A 16,931-nucleotide genomic window follows, 5' to 3' on the forward strand; every position below is an offset into this window, starting at 1 on the left:
TACAAGTTGATGCAAGCAGAATGCAATGACACTTTCTGTGATTTTTGAAATGCTCAAATCAGGAAATAAGAGCTATTAAAATAAGTTATGGCATGCTGCCAAAAGGTAATTAGCAGTCTAGAAAACACATGTGCTCAGGGTAGAACAGTCTATGGGAAACTACCTTTAAAACTACTCCAGAAAGAATGGGAAATGGAAAAATAACACCTCTGTCCATAAGCTGGTGCTAATATTTTGAAATAAAAGTATACATCTATGTAAACACTAAATATAAACACCACACATAGTGGTGCACTACATAGCACTGTAGAGCATATGAGCAAGAGGGAATCTGAGATTAACTCAAGGGGGTTTCAACTATTTCTAAGTCTTAGAATCCTATGTTCAAATGAAATATTAGAAAATTAGACTTAACACTTGATTAGGTAGATTAGTCCAGTGGACTGCCCCATACACCTGGCTCTGAGGGGGATCAGATAAACACTGTTTGAAAACTACTAATCTAATCTCCTTATTCCACAGGACTATTTGAAATTATGCCAAGAGTAAGATGAAATTGCATGTAGTGGGGTGGAGAGGAGTGTGATACTCAAAACCTTAAGCTTATTTTTTCATGTTCCAAAAGTTTGCAGTATCTGCTAAAGCAGGGCTTCTCGAACTGGGTGTGTGAAGCAAGCTTTTTTTTCGCGCTCCTTTGTTGGAGCAAGCTTTTTCTTGCTCCTGGTTATTACTGAACCTAACTGGGGCTAACGGGGCGGGAGGGGGGGAGCGGTGAATGGAGATTCAGAAAAGACACAGGATAGACAGACAGACAGAAAGTGGGATCAGGTGTGTTGAGAGCTTGGGTGGAGACGCACACCCTCATTGCTTCTTTTCTCTATTACTCTCTTCATTTACTCAGCTTCTTTTCTCTATCTTTATTCTTTAAGGCCTACTCCTTTACAGTTCTTTAAAACCTTGCTTCAAACCTCTTTCCTTAGACTCACTGTGTCTCATGTTTTCTCTTAGCTTTTCTTTAGCATAAAGACTTTAAGAGAGCTTAAAGTCTTTGCCCCGAGACTTGCATTGACCGATGTTCTCTCTTTAGCTTTCTTACAGCCTCGGTGCTCAGACTTGCAGACAAACAACAACAGCAGCATCTAAAAACTGCACTAGCATAACTCTTAAAGTCCCAGTCCTTAGACTTGCACTGTCCCATGTTCTCTTAGCTTTTCTTTAGCTCAGCTTTTCTAAAGCCCATGTAAAGTTCTCAGTGCAGACTTTCTATCAACCCCTCTTTAGCAATTCCCCTTTAGCAATTTCCCTTCAGCAATTCTTTTCCCTTCCAAAAGCCTCCCACACCAAAAAGCCAAAAGCCCAAAGCAAAAATCCTGGTGTCCTCCTTCAGTGAGTCTTTTCTACCCAGTGGTAAACAGGGTGGAGCAGCGGTTCTCTGGGAGGGGCGTGACATTGTAACGGGAGAAACCTGTGCTCCTGCTTCCCTGATCGTAAACAACTTAGGAGAAGCAGCTGTTCTGCTGGCTGAAGCTATGCCAATCTCAGCCTACAGATAAAAGCAGTTGAGCTGCACATCGCCTTGCTTATGTCCAGTTCTCAAAGGCTTCTCATAATCCACTCTCCATAGGTGTGCATACGAATCACCTAGCTAGTCATCATGAGGTCCTGAGTTCAAACCCCAGTATCACAAAAAAAACAAAAAAAAGAGAGACAGAAACAAGAACAAAAAAACAAACCATGGTCTTCTGAATTCCAACTCCAGAGGTGCTAACTTAATGTTGGGGTGCAGGCATGGATCTGCATTTCTAACCAGTGTCCAGTGCTGCTGCCACAGCTGCTGGTCAGGGGACCTTGCCCTGTGGATCACCGCACTAAAGGGAAGTCTGCAGACCCAGCCATGCGTTACTGAGAATGGGCCACAGAAAATCTCTTGCAAGGCTCTTGGGCCCAAACACCGATGTGCTTTCAAAGGCTTCCTGTGCAAATGACTGAGTTAGTAAGGCTGCAACAATTTGGCATTGGCTAGGACACTTCTGCTCATTGGAACAATGGAGAGGTTGACCCTCCAGGGCTCTCACACAAATGTCCCCATTTTCTTAAGGGATTGTTATACTTTCCAGGCTTTCTGGGTCTTCTGGTGGAGGACCACAGACAAGCATGGAGAGCTGTGTCTCCTCTCTTTATTTTGTAGCTTACATTTATTTTATTTTTTTTGCACCTTACACCTACTTTTCAACCTATTCCACTCTGCTCTGCACAACTGATTCTTATAAATGGAACCATGGTTCCCCTTTCCCTTAACTTCTGGTTGGGTTGCACCAACAGAAGGCACTGGCAGGAGACTAGGAAGTAGGTAAAGAGTGATGTTGGTTTTTGCACACATAAACACACACCCACATACACATACCACTTCCTCCTTACCATGATGCTGTGAGTTGGCTAACCTGTTACCATTGTAACAGCTCCTGCCAGGCAGCTCTCTCTTTACTGCTATCCTTTGTAGGTTCTGCTAACTCTCCAACCACTGACATTTTAGGGCTGGAGCACATAAAGGCTCCTAGCCGTGGCTAGCCCTGGGGTCTGCACCATCAGTTAATGTTTTCTATAAACACTGTCCTCACTCTCATATGTCATCTCTTTTTTAAATTCTCCTCAAATATCTGTGTGAGAGCACCCACCACCTCCTAACAGGCCCCTGGCTGGTGCACAGCACATCTCTGCTTTTCTCTCCCAAAAGACCTGCACTTGGGAACTCATCCCCACCAGTGGCCTAGGCCACCTGTTCTAATCTCAATTTAACAAAGCTACCCACCCTTCCCATTTTACACAGGGAGGAGATTTATTTGAAATTAATTCACACTTTTGGAAATTCATTCATATCTGTTTGTTGTAGCATCTGATGTATACAATGGCTTAAAAAATCCACACTATATGCAAAATAAATCTCACTTGTGGATATTTTTAGACTTTATTTGTGGTTTACTTGTTTGATTGTCCGGAAGCATCTTGAACGCAATTTTTTCATTAGCAAGATGCTCACCATTCAATAAATATTAGCTATTATTCAAAAATATAAACTATGTGCCAGGCATGGGGCCAGGGCCAGTGTATACCAATGTGAACAGAACAGTCTACTCTCTTGTCCTCGGGAAAATTGCAGTGTAGAAAAGGAGACAGCTATTTTTAAATGAGTTATAAAATGTATTCTTAAGTTACTACTACTGTGGTAAGTGCTATACAGTAGAAACACTGACACTGTAAGAGTATATAAGGAAAGGCATGGGTAGGGGGACACCAAGTAGGAGTTCAGGATTAGGAAATTGAGAGACAATCCCTGACGGTGTCTAGAAACTGGCAGATTCACAAGAACATATTGCATCTCACCAATAATCTTTCCTGAATCTTTTCCTAATGAAAATTCAGATTTAAAGATGAAACAAAGGCAACTAAGAAATACAAATTATTTTTTTTCCTACTAGAGATCAAGGCCAGAGCTTTGCACATGCTAGGCAAGAGCTCTATCATTGAGCCCTACATAAATTCTTTGAAAAAAAGTGAGAGAAGTAATTAGAAAACAAAACAACTGTTTGCCCAGCATGAAATATTACCCAGAAATGGTTACAGTGAAAAAAGAAAGAAAAACATTGTTATTTTCACACGTTCTCACACAGGAGATCAAGTCTCTATTTTTTATTTTTGTCCTAAACTATTTTTGTACAATATTCACACTCTAGTATGTTTAGACCCCTCTGCTGAAAAGTAAAAAAGAATTCTGAGAACTGGGAGACTATTTTCTGTCTTTTAGGACATTTTTGTGGGCATCGTTAAGTTTTCCAAAGAGTCATTCTGACTGCACAAATTGTTAAAAGAATTAATTTTTAAATAAGCTGAATTTTTAAGAAACAAACTTGGTAAGGAGGAAAATGCAGCTTGGCCCCTTCGGCACTTTGTTCTGTAACTATTTCAAACAAACATCCCTTTAAAGGGGATGAACACTCACAGGCAATTCCACTGTCTTTCCTGGTGAGTTTTCTCTGCCCTAACCGTGTGCAGGTGTGCATTCCTTACACAGGCCACAGGCAAACACCAGTGCCCTCCTATTGTGGTGATAAATCCCGCCTGTGTGACACACAGTAGTCCTCAGAATGTGATACATGCAATTTTCATCTTAGTACTTAATTTCATGATGGTCCTAGTACTTAAAAAGGTCTTCAATTATTTAAAGATAAGATTGAAAAAGGAATAGGCAAAACACGGCAAATAGCACAGGAGATGAGCAAGCCCAGAGCTCTGTCTTCTCATCTCTTCCTTCTCTCCTCCATCTGTCCCCAGTAAACCCTATATTCTCTTAGTAGATTTTTCCTTACAGGAGACAGGTTCCATACATACAGCCACCATTGGCCCAGATAAAAAATATTTTTCCCTCCTCAGAGAAGTACATACTTGTCAGACTACACAGGCTGATTTTTCAAGTTCAGAAAACACAGTTATTGTATCAACTATATTTGCATCTTTTTCTCTCCATTGACAATTTAAACAGGTCCTATTATCCTTTGGTCAAGCAATGAGATTAGAATATTTGTATCACAACCAAGGTCAAACTATTTCCAAGGCTCCATCCAGGAGCCCAGCTATTATCACCATCCTCACTCTCGTGACTCACAGGCACTGAGTCAGGTCCTACTCTAAGTGCTTTACATCAATCGTATTTCTTTTTATCTTCCCCTGACTTCTGTAAGATGAGTACTATTAGTGTCCACATTTCACCAATGAGAAAGCTGAAGTCATAAGAGAAAAGTTATCTACCAAAGTCACTCAGGGAATAAATGGAACACCTGGGATATCAGCCCAGGTCCATCTGATTCCACGGTGTTTCTACATGGTGATGGTTGCCCAAATGGAACCTAACCCAACCATGGAAGATGTGCTGTGATGCAGGGTGGCGGCGGTGAGGGATTGCTGTTACAACAGTCTCTCACCAACATTCATGACTGTAGGCTCTGAGAGGGTTGACAACCTACTTGTCTGATTTGCCACTGGGTCCTAGAACTTAGCATGGGTCAAGGCACACAATAGATGCTCATTGAATGACTGTTGAAGAGAGAGAGGGAGGGAGTGAAGGAGGGAGTCAGGGAAGAAAAGAAGGAAGCAAGGAAGGAAAGCTTTTAAAAGAAAATAGTTTGGTTACAAAGCAACAGACACCCTTGACCTGAATGCTGTGGCCCCATAAGAAATATGCAAGCAGTTTTCCAGTTGTTCGGAGAAATTAAGGAGTCATGAATAAGATGAGGAGCAAAACATCTATCACATGGTAGAGGGCTCACCTCAATCTGTTCAGACCACAGATAACCATTTAATAAATGCTCAGAGAGAAAACCCCAGGGAGGTATAAGGCAAGGCAGCTTTTCACTCCAGAAGGAGTATGGGTAGGAAGGTGACCACTGGTCATAGGGTGCTGGGAGCAACCTCAAGGGACTAGTAAGAAATCAGGAGGGAATCTTTTCTGCAGTACTCACTCTGGAAATTTTTCTATTTTGCTAAAATGGGGTATGTAACCCATACCCCAAAGTACGGAGAGGGCTACATCTTATACCAGGAATGATTTAACATTCAGTCGACATTCACTTTGCCACTCATTGCAGGCCAACCACATATCCGATGCTGGGAACAGAGCCATGAACAAAAACAATGTTCCTACCCTTGTTCGGCTTGTAGCAAATCAGCAACTGAATATAAGAAATGTCAGGAAACGATAAGCACTGCACAGAGAATAAAAATGGAGAGCTGTAACTCTTCTGGAGCTTATGGCAAATCAACAACCAAATACAAGAAACATGGGAGAAGGGCTCTACAGAGATGCCATGCTGCCAACTTTGAGGTAGCACAGAATCAAAGCAAGGAATCATTCTGAGTTTACTCAGTAAAGCCAAAAGCTACACTCTATTCTTCTTCCTGGAATTTATAGACATAGTTTTTCAGAATGCTGAAAGAAGTGTGAGTTACACTGTCACAGCTCAGATAGTACAAAACAGAGTGAAAGCATCAAATAGAAGGGAATGGAACCCCAACTGCATAGTGTTAAGGGTGGATTCTGAAGGCCTTGGTCATCTATCTTTCTGGCTACTTATCTGTCTTCCCAGCTAATCTAAACGTCGCAGAAGACTCTGTGATCTTCAAGGGGTGGTGAAAACCAGAAACTCAGCTAGTGCAGCTTTTGTATTACATCCTGGCTTTAGGGCCCTCTTGTCCTCACACTCAAGGCTGGGACAGTGACGACACTGCTATGCCCAAAGGTTTGGCAGTTGAGAGGAGCAGGGCACAGAGCTGAGCTGAAGCCAAAGCAGGAGGGAGGCCAGGGCAATTCCACATTAGCCCTGACATCCTTGGAAGTCACCACACAGTGACCAGGACAACAAAGTACAGAGCTTATACTAGTCAGGTGGTCAGGCAATCACTTTGATCTGTCTCCAAAGCAGACAAAACTCGCAACCACAAAACCTCTCCTTTTCCCTGTCCCCATCAAGGTGGATTTAACCAAATCCACCAATAGGGAAAAGTGGAGGCAGGAGGCATATTGGTGCTGCTACACAATTATGCCATGTCTTCTGATAGAGGTGGCATTTACCAAAGAGATAGGGTACATACTGCAAACATATTTGGCTATCAAAGGGGAACTATGTCACAAGTACCAGGTAAGCCAGGACCCTGCATTTATTCTGTGGGCACTAGCGAGCTGCTGAAGGTTTTTAATAAGGCTGTAACCCATGCTTTGTATTGGTTTCTAGATGTATGCAGAAAAGTGACTGAGACAGACAATTATCACAAAACTGAAAAATGAGGAACAACTGAAAGGACTGAGAAGCAAAGAAAGACTTAGAGGTCACAAAATAATCCTCTCAGATATGTCAAGGGCTCCCATCTGGAAGAGGGATCCATTTTTTCTGCCTGGAAAAATGGACACTGAAGGGGGTGGAAGTAGATTTCACCTGAAGACCAAACAAAAGAACTTTGGGATGAGTAATGCTGAGCAAAAATAGAGCAAGTAACCTCGTAAGGGAGTGAGTCATGGGGCAGTTTAAGCGCAGCTGGATTACCTGGCCTTGATGGTTCCAGGCCATTTTAAGCCCCATTATTTCATGTTTCCCACTGCAGTGCCCCCAGGCCCTCAGTCCACTCAAGCCCTCTTTGAAACCAAACTCCAATTCCATCTACAAGTCACTGAAGTCCTTCCCCAAACCCTTTTCCTCTTTTCTGAGTATGGCACTTATTACCTGTATAATTTATGAGAAGATAAAAGTATGTACAGCTCTGTGGCATTGTTTCATTCTAACAGCTATTTAATTCTTGCTTATCAATCACTTTTCATAGGTTTTTATCTCTGCAGTAAGACTGGCTCCATGAAGGTGATAACCTCATCTATTTCTCAAACTAGCCTTGCCCAACCTGTTAATTTATAACCAGAAATCCTTAGTGCCCACTCTGAAAAACTGCGAATCCCAGTACAAACTTCTTGTACACATACATAGGAGAAACCTCGTGTGCTCTTTCAGAAGTCTGATCCTGATTAGCTTACTTCCTGATTATACTCAGTTATATTTTAGTTTTATTGAGCTAAATATTTCTTCCAATTAAAATAGTATTCTTCCACAGCTTATTTTTAGAGAAGGGAAAAAAAGATTAAAACTTTTAATTAAAAACACTTTATAGCCTTTCTTTCCATCGCAAAATAAAAGGAATGGTTCAGCCACCAAATGTCTTCCAAAAACCAGCATCTTATGAAAGGATTAATTTTTCTCATGGTTGAATTAAACAAATACAATTAACACTCCTGACTGGTCCTTCAACCCAAAGGTTTCCTTTGTGAATATTTGAATCCAAGGCCCATGACAAATTAAGGTGACTTTCAAATTGAATGACCATAAGTAACTTTTCAGTCTCTATGGATCTTGAGTGGTTACACCTGCTTGACATGACTCCTTTCTAGACCATCACCTATTCATGTGAACATTTCTATTTCTAAACAGTCCTTGGCATATAAATTCCTAGTATCAAAGGGAAGTTCGCATCCTTTTCTTTTCTTTTACAAGGAACCAGCTTCATCCCAAAGCCAACGACACAGGAACTACAGAGGCCGCTGCTTTTGAACAGGCGTCAGGGACTTGTCAAATATCAATTGGTACTTCAGAATTGAAGTGGCTTTCATAGGTTGAAAGCCACTGTGTAAGCAGTTAGATTTTGTACAAGGTTGTTGCCTTGAAATTTTCTGTGGTTTCTTTACATTAAAAAGTCCATATACCATTTGCATGTAATGTGTTCAATGATTTCACATTAGTACTTGTTAGAAACTATAAAAAGGTCAGTAACCCATGTTCTTCCCTTCCATCCGGGGCTGTTACAGTATCCAAAATCAGCCTATTTAAACCCACAGGTCTAGAGAGTAGAGACAATTCTATGTTTAAAGGAAAAATCAATCATAGCGTACAGTTCTAGACCCCCAAATGGCCAGATGCTACCCAGCTAAATGTACTCCTGAGATACAGGCTGAAAGTTTCTTATAACTTGTCCTCTACTGAGCACACTTATCACAGAAGATCACCCACCTCTGGGGCCCTGTCTCTGTCTTAGGTAGTAAGGGGCATTGCCATCTAATTGATGAGCGTCATTCTTCTCCTGCCCCTCCCCTGGTCATGTTAAGGCTTTACCAAAGGTGTAGAAGCATTAAGATCTCCTTTCCTTTAGAAAAGGCTAGTCCCAAATACCCTTAGCCCTCCTCTGTTCTTTAGCCCCAGAACCACAGCCCAATGTCATGGCCTGAAGAAAGCCAGAAATACAGTGTCTCAAATTTCCTTTATTCATCCGTTGTTGAAATTTCGGTAGGAATTTTATGCACTCTGACCTTTCACCCTTATCCTGTTAGAGGGAAACTTATGTTAAATTCCTACCTGATAAGCTTGTCTTTGTACAAAATAGATAAAAAACAACTAACAAACCAAAAGTGGAGATTGTTTTTCTGATGTGATGGATATTTTCCATTGGCTCTTCCAAATCCACTTTCTACCCTTCTCCAGCCTGCTCCATACTTAAGAAGGCTGGATTTTATGGAGTATAACAATAGGTTTTGGTTGGGATTTGCCAATGGACAGCCCCCTGGCTTATGAGAAAGAGGAGACACAGGAGGGTTACCCTTTCTGCCGTCTTCCTGGTGGGTAGATGTGTTCCTCTGCTGAAGAAGCAAATCCTGCCCAGTCCCTATTGCCAGGTTTGGCTCCCTCCCAACAGCCCATCAGGCCTAGAGGTTGTAGCAGCTCCCAGGAGCTTTGTCATCCTTTGTTGGCTTCCCTTAGCCATGCCTACACTTTTGTGAGTCCGTCTTTCCTTAAACTCTCCTGGATTATCCTCTTGAGTGTGCTATCTCTTTCCTGTCCAGAGCCTGTGACGTTATTTTCAGCTTAGCATTTCTTCATAAATGTCTCCACCTGGCATTTTTACAAACTATGAACATGAAGGGAACAGAGTAAGGGGAAAGAAACTAATTGGTTATATGTTACTTATAACAATGGCTCCCTCTGCATTCCTTAGACAGTTCTCTGCTTCTTATTCTTTAACCTTTTTAATGCCAAAAAAATTCTACTTAATTAAAATATCATACACCATAACCCTAAGCACTGCATTCACTCAAATAAGCTCTGCTTCCAGGAGTCATATGGCTTAATGAATAAATACTTCAGATAAATAGCGATATAGCAATATATGTCATTATATCAGATGACATCATGTATAGAATAAATGATGCAAGACTTTAAGAATGAGAGTAAAATACTGCTCTGTTGGAGAGCTGACTAGTAAATGTGGAGGCTTTTAAGAGAGAGGGTTTAGGAATTTAAAATGGAACTTGCTCAGCTATTTCTAAATGACTCAAAAACCACTTTCAGAAACCTGGGAGATGACCAAGCATTGAAGCATGGTCTTTCCATCAGTGGAAAAGGCTTAGCAGACTCTAAACAACAGCCTCTCTTCCCCATATTTGAAATTGAAAAGCAAGCCAGGAACTAGCGAGTGTAACTTCAGCCATGCCGAACCTACTTGAAGAAAACAGGGTATTGCGACATTCTCTTGATTAGGTTTCTTTACGAGTGAGATTAAGGGAGTGATGAAAAAAACAGCACTCAGTTTCAAATCCCAGAGAATGGTATTTCATGATTGACTGTGAGTCCCCAGGACAACTCTGCCTAAGGAGTTCATTCCTGCCATCATCTCAGATGGCGCTTTTGTGACTCAGCCTCCCATCTCTGCTGAGAGCTCAGGCATCCCATGCACTCAGGGGCTGGAAAACCCCTCCTAAACCCAGGTCTCTAGGTGACCTACAGCAGAGGACAGGAGACTCAGGGACACAGGTTGTGGAGCATGGGTTGTGGGACAGACTGTCTACTTTATCACAGCATTAAAAATCTCTAAACAATGTCAGCCCTGCGCTCCCCTTAATCCAGAATTCTGTCCCTTGCTGAGAACTGTCATTTAATACCCGCTTCAAAGAAGAACGGCATCCTCTAAAAGTATCTGTCCATTTCCAGCCCATCATGGATCATATTATCAGCTATCAGGCCCTTAAAAAATAATTAAGGAGACGGATCAGCCAACAACAATGTCTAGTGGGGCACTGTGACAATTACTGCTGCTTCTCCATCCAGCAGGAAGTTCTGGGCTAGGGGCTTGGGAGGCAGTGTCCACTGGCTTTAGGGGAACCATGTTCTCTCCCTGCTGGCCTCGGCCCCTGCTTCACTCATCTACCTGACCTGTCTGGCCCTGTCCCAGACCCCAGGACTGGGCTCAGGCATATTTAGAGCCACAACAAAGGAGGGAGGAGAAAGAGTCTCATGGAAGCTAAGTAGTTTTAAAGCACATTGACAAATTCTGCGCCAGTTTTCCCTTCTAGAAGTAGAACTGAATTCCCTTTCCTTTGAATGTGGATAGCTTTGTGACTTACATCTAGCAAATCAAGTATAGTAGAAATTGTGTCGGTAACTAACTTTACTTACCAATTTACTTCAAAAGAGCAATATAGTGTGTGCCTGTTTCTCTCTGTCTCTCTCTCTCTGTCTCTCTCTCTCTCTCTCTCTCCTTTTGGAACTCAGATACCATGCTGCACGTAAGTCAAGAAGTTATGGACCAGTCCATGTGGAGAGGAATCAAGGCTTCCTCCCTCCCCACCTCAGGCCTCCAGAAGACCTCTATCCTCCACTTACAAGCTCCTAATTGATAACTAAGACTGACTGCCAAAGTCATGGCAGGTGGCACTTTGGAAGTGGATCTTGGGGACTCCAGTTAAGCTCCTCCAGCCGATGTCATATGGAGCAGAGATGAACCTTCCCACCTAAAGCACCTCAGATTAGAGATCTTGAGGTGTAGAAATGATTGTTAGCCGTTGAGGTGGCTTCCAGTCTGTAACCTCAGCTACTCAGAAGGTGGAAGATGGGAGATCATGGTCAAGTCTAGTCAAGGCAAAAAGTTAGTGAGACCCTATCACCACCAAAAAATTTGGATGTGGTGGTATGCCTGTCATCCCAGCTTCTTGGGAAGCTTAAGGATCACCAGGCTCTCCCAGGAAAAAATGAGAGTGCTTACATGAAAAACAACTAAAGCAAAAAGATCTGGAGGCCTGACTCAAATGGTAGAACGCCTGCCTAGTACACATGAGACCCTGAGTTCAACCCTCAGTCCTGTCAAAAAGAAAAGAGAAGAAATAATTAAACAAACAACTCCCCCCGCCACACCCCACTAAAACTGATAGCAAACCCTCTTTCTATTTGCTCTTAAACTCTTACAGCACTTATAATCCACAGTGCTCATCTGACATTTATGCAGATCTGCCAGTTCTTCACCAATTATTATAGCCAGGACCTTGTCTTATTCATCTTTAAGTTCCTCCCCTCCATTCTAAATATGCTGAAGGCCCAACTCAATATCTTGGGTATCTTTTAGGCTAAATTACCATCACTGGATTAAATGAACTAAATAATTGCGGCAAATGACTAGCAAAGATCCTTCCAGGAATATATTTATTTTATTAAGTGCCTACTCTTAAGGGAAGAATCTCTAATTGGGGCATTTTGAGCCTAGACCATTTTTTAACCTGAGCCAGACAGTGGGTTAGTAAGTATTTGGGAAGGAGTGAGAGCCACTCTGTACACAGAAGTGGTTGCCTCCCTGCTAGATATGCCTAGAGACCTCTCCAATCATATTGTCATAGAATGGGCAGTACCTTGAAGAAGATCTAGTAAGAACCTTATCTTGTGTCCATTGTGCATGAAAAAAGCCATAGAAAGTATTTTGTCTAAAGCTTCTTTGCATGGACAAAGATAGTAAAAGTCAAAGACAATAAGTAATAAGCTCAAAGCAGCTGGTTATCAGTAGAACTGGTCTTGACTTCAGGTGTCTTGACTCCTATTCTACAGTTCTTCCCACTGCAGAAAACTGGAGACTGTTGCTTTTTCTCCTCTTTGAAGAGCAGAATTTAGGCAGTGTTTCAAACAGAATATTTGAATGTTTTTTTAAAGTCAGTTTTTACTGTGATAAGTGACCTAAGTTGCTAGACACTTCCTTCTCAAGCAAAACAAAATCAAACAAACAAAAAAGTCCAGTTTCTTTCTTCTAGCTGAGAAAGATGTGTCGATGTATCTCACTTGCAAGCAATTTTTTTCCAAAGGAGGGATTCTTATCTGAGCACTGCATCCTACTCTGTCTCTGGGATGAAAACATGAACCAGACCAAGTAATTGGCATGTCCAAAAGAGCAATATAAAAGATGAAAGCTAATGCATTAAAAACAAGCCCAGAGCACAGGCAGGTTGTGTGCATTTACTTGAGAAATTGATAAAAAAAAAAACAAAAAGCAACTTAAATGACCAACCCTTTTCTTTAAAGGGCTCAGCCCCTCCCTGTCAATATCCCATCAAATATTTATACCCCAGATTCTAAGATGGATTATGTCTTGCCACTGACCTTGTCAAAACAAGTTTTTCTCATAATAAGAAGTAATAAAAGCAACTCCAAGGTCTAAATCAAGAAGATCGCAAAGGTAGACTTTTTTAGTCCCCTAAAAAGTGGGTTTTGCTAAAAAGAAATAGCTCATAAGAAATGGAAATTTCACATTATTTTCAAGTTCTTGCTCTACACTTTTGACAAAATAAGAAAAATTTGAAGTTACATATATGCAATATATAACATATAAAGACATATGTGTGTGTACATCATATACAGTTGGCCTTCTGTATCCACAGGTTTCACACCCATAGATTCAACCAACGACAGACTAAAAATAGCCACCCCCCCCTCAAATTTGCATCTGTACTGAACACGCATAGACTTTTTTCTTTGTCATTACTCCCTGAACAATATAGAATAATAACTATTTTCATAGTATTTACATCACATTAGGTATTATAAGTGATCTAAAGATTATTTATAATATATAGGAGGCTATATGAGGTTAAATGCAAAGACTATATTATTTCATATAAGGGACCTGAGAATCCAATGATTTTGGTATTCAAGGGGGTGGGGTGTGTCCTGGAACTAATTGTCCGTGGATGCAAGAGATGCTGATACACAGATTGAAGCAGTAGAGTATATGAGTACAGCCAGACCTCTCAGTTCAAATTCTAGCTCTGTCCTTATTGTGTGCATTGAGAAAACTACTTCAAACATTTCAGGTTCTGTTTCTTCATCCAAAACATAGAGTAATTAATATTAGTTCATTTATAAGGCTGTTATGAAGATTCAGTGACTGCAAATAAAGGTCTTAGGACAGTGTCTGACCTGTAGTAAACATGTCCTGTAAGTATTGGGAGTTTTCCCTTATTGTGTGAAAGTTGAGTCTGAGTCTGGGCATGAGAAAATCCCCAGAAGATACTTAGATTCCTTCTCGGGGAAGTTCTAGGTAGTCAGGAGGGTCATGTGTAGGGTGTGTGGGCTTTTAGGAAGATGGCTAGGTGTGTGAGCTAGACAGCATCTATCAGCAGAAAAGGAATAAGAAAGCCAATTGTAAGTAAAATGAAAGGTAAGGAGAGGAAGGGTACCCAGAAACTGCAGCTTTGAAGGAGAAAAAAGGTTGCTTTTGTTGTTGTGTTGTTGTTTTGTTTTTCTTGTATTTTGAAACAAGGTCTCCCTATGTAGTCCAGCCTCCTGAGTACTGGGATGGCAGGTGTGCGTCACCATGTCAAGCAAAAAGGTACTTTTTGAGAACTTCTACTTAATGTTCTTTGAGAGAAACAACAAAAATTGGAAGTGACTCTTCTCATCAACTTTGATTGTTGGATGTTTCTTTGAATGTGATGCTGTACTGAGACCCGATAAGAAGCTAGCTTTTATGTGAGCTTTGTGGAGAAAGAGTAATTTGGAGAATGAACATGGTTTCAGACTTATAACAAGAACAGATGATCACAAAGAGGTAAATGTCACTGAGCAGAGCACACAGCTTTCAAAGGGAGATAAGTATTCCCTAAATGTATTTACTCCAGCCCTTTGAAAAATATTCTGGCAATACGTATCCAGAGCCATAAAAATGTTCCTCCTCTTAATGCAGTACTAATTCATCCCAAAGGAAAACAAACACCTTTTACATGAAAAGATGCTCTTGGCAGCATTATTTATAATATCAAAAAAAATGGAATCAACCAAATTTCAGCATTTTGATTTCATAGAATGATATGACTGTGTTTAACATAATTTTGCAACTTGAAAACATTTTATGATGTAATGTTAAGTTAGAAAAACTCAGAACACTGATGCTAATTCTGAAGCTGTCCACATTCAGTTTCAAGGACACAGAAAATATCATTGCCCCTCAAGTCATGGACTCTAGTCTTGTTTGCTGATCATTTTCTGATTAACTCACTTGCTTCTTCTGCCTTTCCAAACTCCATTATCTTTTTTGAACTAAAATGACTTCATGAGTCCACCCTCATCTGATCAAACTTGTAATATGAGCAATTGCCCACCCTGGGTTAAAGATAAAGAATCCCGGTCCCTCTTGTTCTCCTCAGTTCTAGTACAAGCATAATGAGAAAAAAAACATTTGCACTCATTCCTCTGGCTTTGAAGCTTTTTAAAGTTCCACATTCTCAGGCAATCAGATTCAGAGAATTAATAAAGCCATTCACAACACATTTCTTTAAATAACAGCTCCAGCATGCCTGGAACAGTATGTAGAAGACCAGGAACAATGCTTTTGTTGAGAGCCTGCATGATCCCTGTCACATACCCTGCAGAATCAGTCCTGGCTTTTTATTTAAGGAACAGAAAAACAGAGAAACATAACATCTCAACACTATTCATTCAACCAATCATTCATTCCACAAGGGAGCACCAATTGTATGCCAGACCCTGCCTTGGGTATCAATTATGTCACAATCCCAACTTACAAAAAAAAGTGCACAGAATAGGAATTCTTATCAAATGTGCTGAGTGCCTTGGGAAAGTATAGGGAGACATAGAAGATACAACTAACCCAGCTTTAGGAAAGCCAGGGAGGGAGCTGTCAGTCTACTTTAAATTCAATCCCAATGAATTCAAAGCAATCAAGTGGAAAATGAGGACATAGACCCAGTTTAGATTCTGTATTTCATTTCTTGAGCCACATTCTCTCATTACTCATAACCTTAGTGCGAACGACATTTTCCTAACACTGCCTCCCATTACCATCTCAATAATGAATACCATAAAAGTAATTCATGGAACAAAGTCCCCTCAGAAAACAGCCAATGGACCAAAATCCTCTGACTGCCCACTATCGACCAGGCCCTCAAACCAACTGCTAAGTTGTCATTTTGATTTTCTCTAGACAAAAATATTCTCTCACTCCATCTTGGCTTGGCTTTAATTTAGCTCTTTGAGTGGCAATGATAGAAAATAGTTTCACTTGGATTTTAAGCAGAAAGGAAGATACACTTTGCTATTTCTTGGGAGTGGTAAAGGGCACAGTGAATCAGATTTTGACTAGCAGCAACAGCCACCACCCTATTTTTATATAACACATCATCTCCTCCAATTCTGATGGTCCCTGGCTAGCCTTAGTACAGCAGGTCAGAGAAACCACACATTGACACAGTCTTGTCACAACCACTATAAATCATCAAGTGTTGGGGGCAGGAGGAAGGAGGGAGAAATGACCCAAACATTGTATGCACATATGAATAAAAAAAAATCATCAAGTATTCCTCACCTCTCATCAATGCTACTTGAGCCTCAAGGCAGCTGCCCTCAGAGCTTCAGACAAGAATTTGAGGAAGAAGGGGAGTCAGCTTTGACCTATCTCCATTGTAATCCCACTGATACAAAAACATTCACTTTGAAATCTTATTATTTGAGCCTTCTGAATAAAGTTTCAGGAAAAAAAGAACTTTCAAACCTTCAGAAGTCTGCAAAAACTTGACATAAACAATACTAACTCATGTGCCTGAGTTCTCCTGTCAGACAGGAAGAAGCCAAGAACATTCAGGGAGGAGCAAGAGAGACACAGGTTTCTAATGTCAACAGAGAGAAGTAAGCAAGACAGGCCCCTAAAGAGACAGGCAATGGAGTTCAGCCACCAGCATATGCAAAGGAGCTGGCTAGGCAAAGGGTAGGTGTGCAGACAGTAGAAAACAGTGGGAAAGAGAACAAACCCATAGGCATTTTTATAGGTGTGTTTGGCCAAGGCAGAAGCCCTGGAGGGCCAGAACCATTTCAGAAGGTAAATGACCAACATCCAGGGCAAAAGAGGTCCCTTGAAGAGGACAGACTACTTGAGAATTGCTCAGGAAGGTATCTCGTGAGGACTTGCCAGGCTATTCATCAGCATTTCCAGCACGGCTAGTTAATTTTCTGGTCCTGGGGTAGATTGTTTCTTGGATTGAGAACCAGCTGAAATACTGGATGAAAAGAACAATATTAAAACTC

General features: G+C 41.1%; 1 protein-coding gene across 1 annotated transcript in view; it reads right to left on the reverse strand.

Annotated features, from left to right (window-relative positions):
- Window positions 1–16,931, reverse strand: part of Ncald (neurocalcin delta) — a 380,673-nt gene that overhangs the window by 240,955 nt on the left and 122,787 nt on the right. The gene's annotated exons all lie outside the window — the stretch shown is intronic.

The sequence above is a fragment of the Castor canadensis genome, chromosome 3 (assembly GCF_047511655.1).
Source record: "Castor canadensis chromosome 3, mCasCan1.hap1v2, whole genome shotgun sequence".
In the NCBI taxonomy this organism is placed as follows: Eukaryota; Metazoa; Chordata; class Mammalia; order Rodentia; family Castoridae; genus Castor; species Castor canadensis.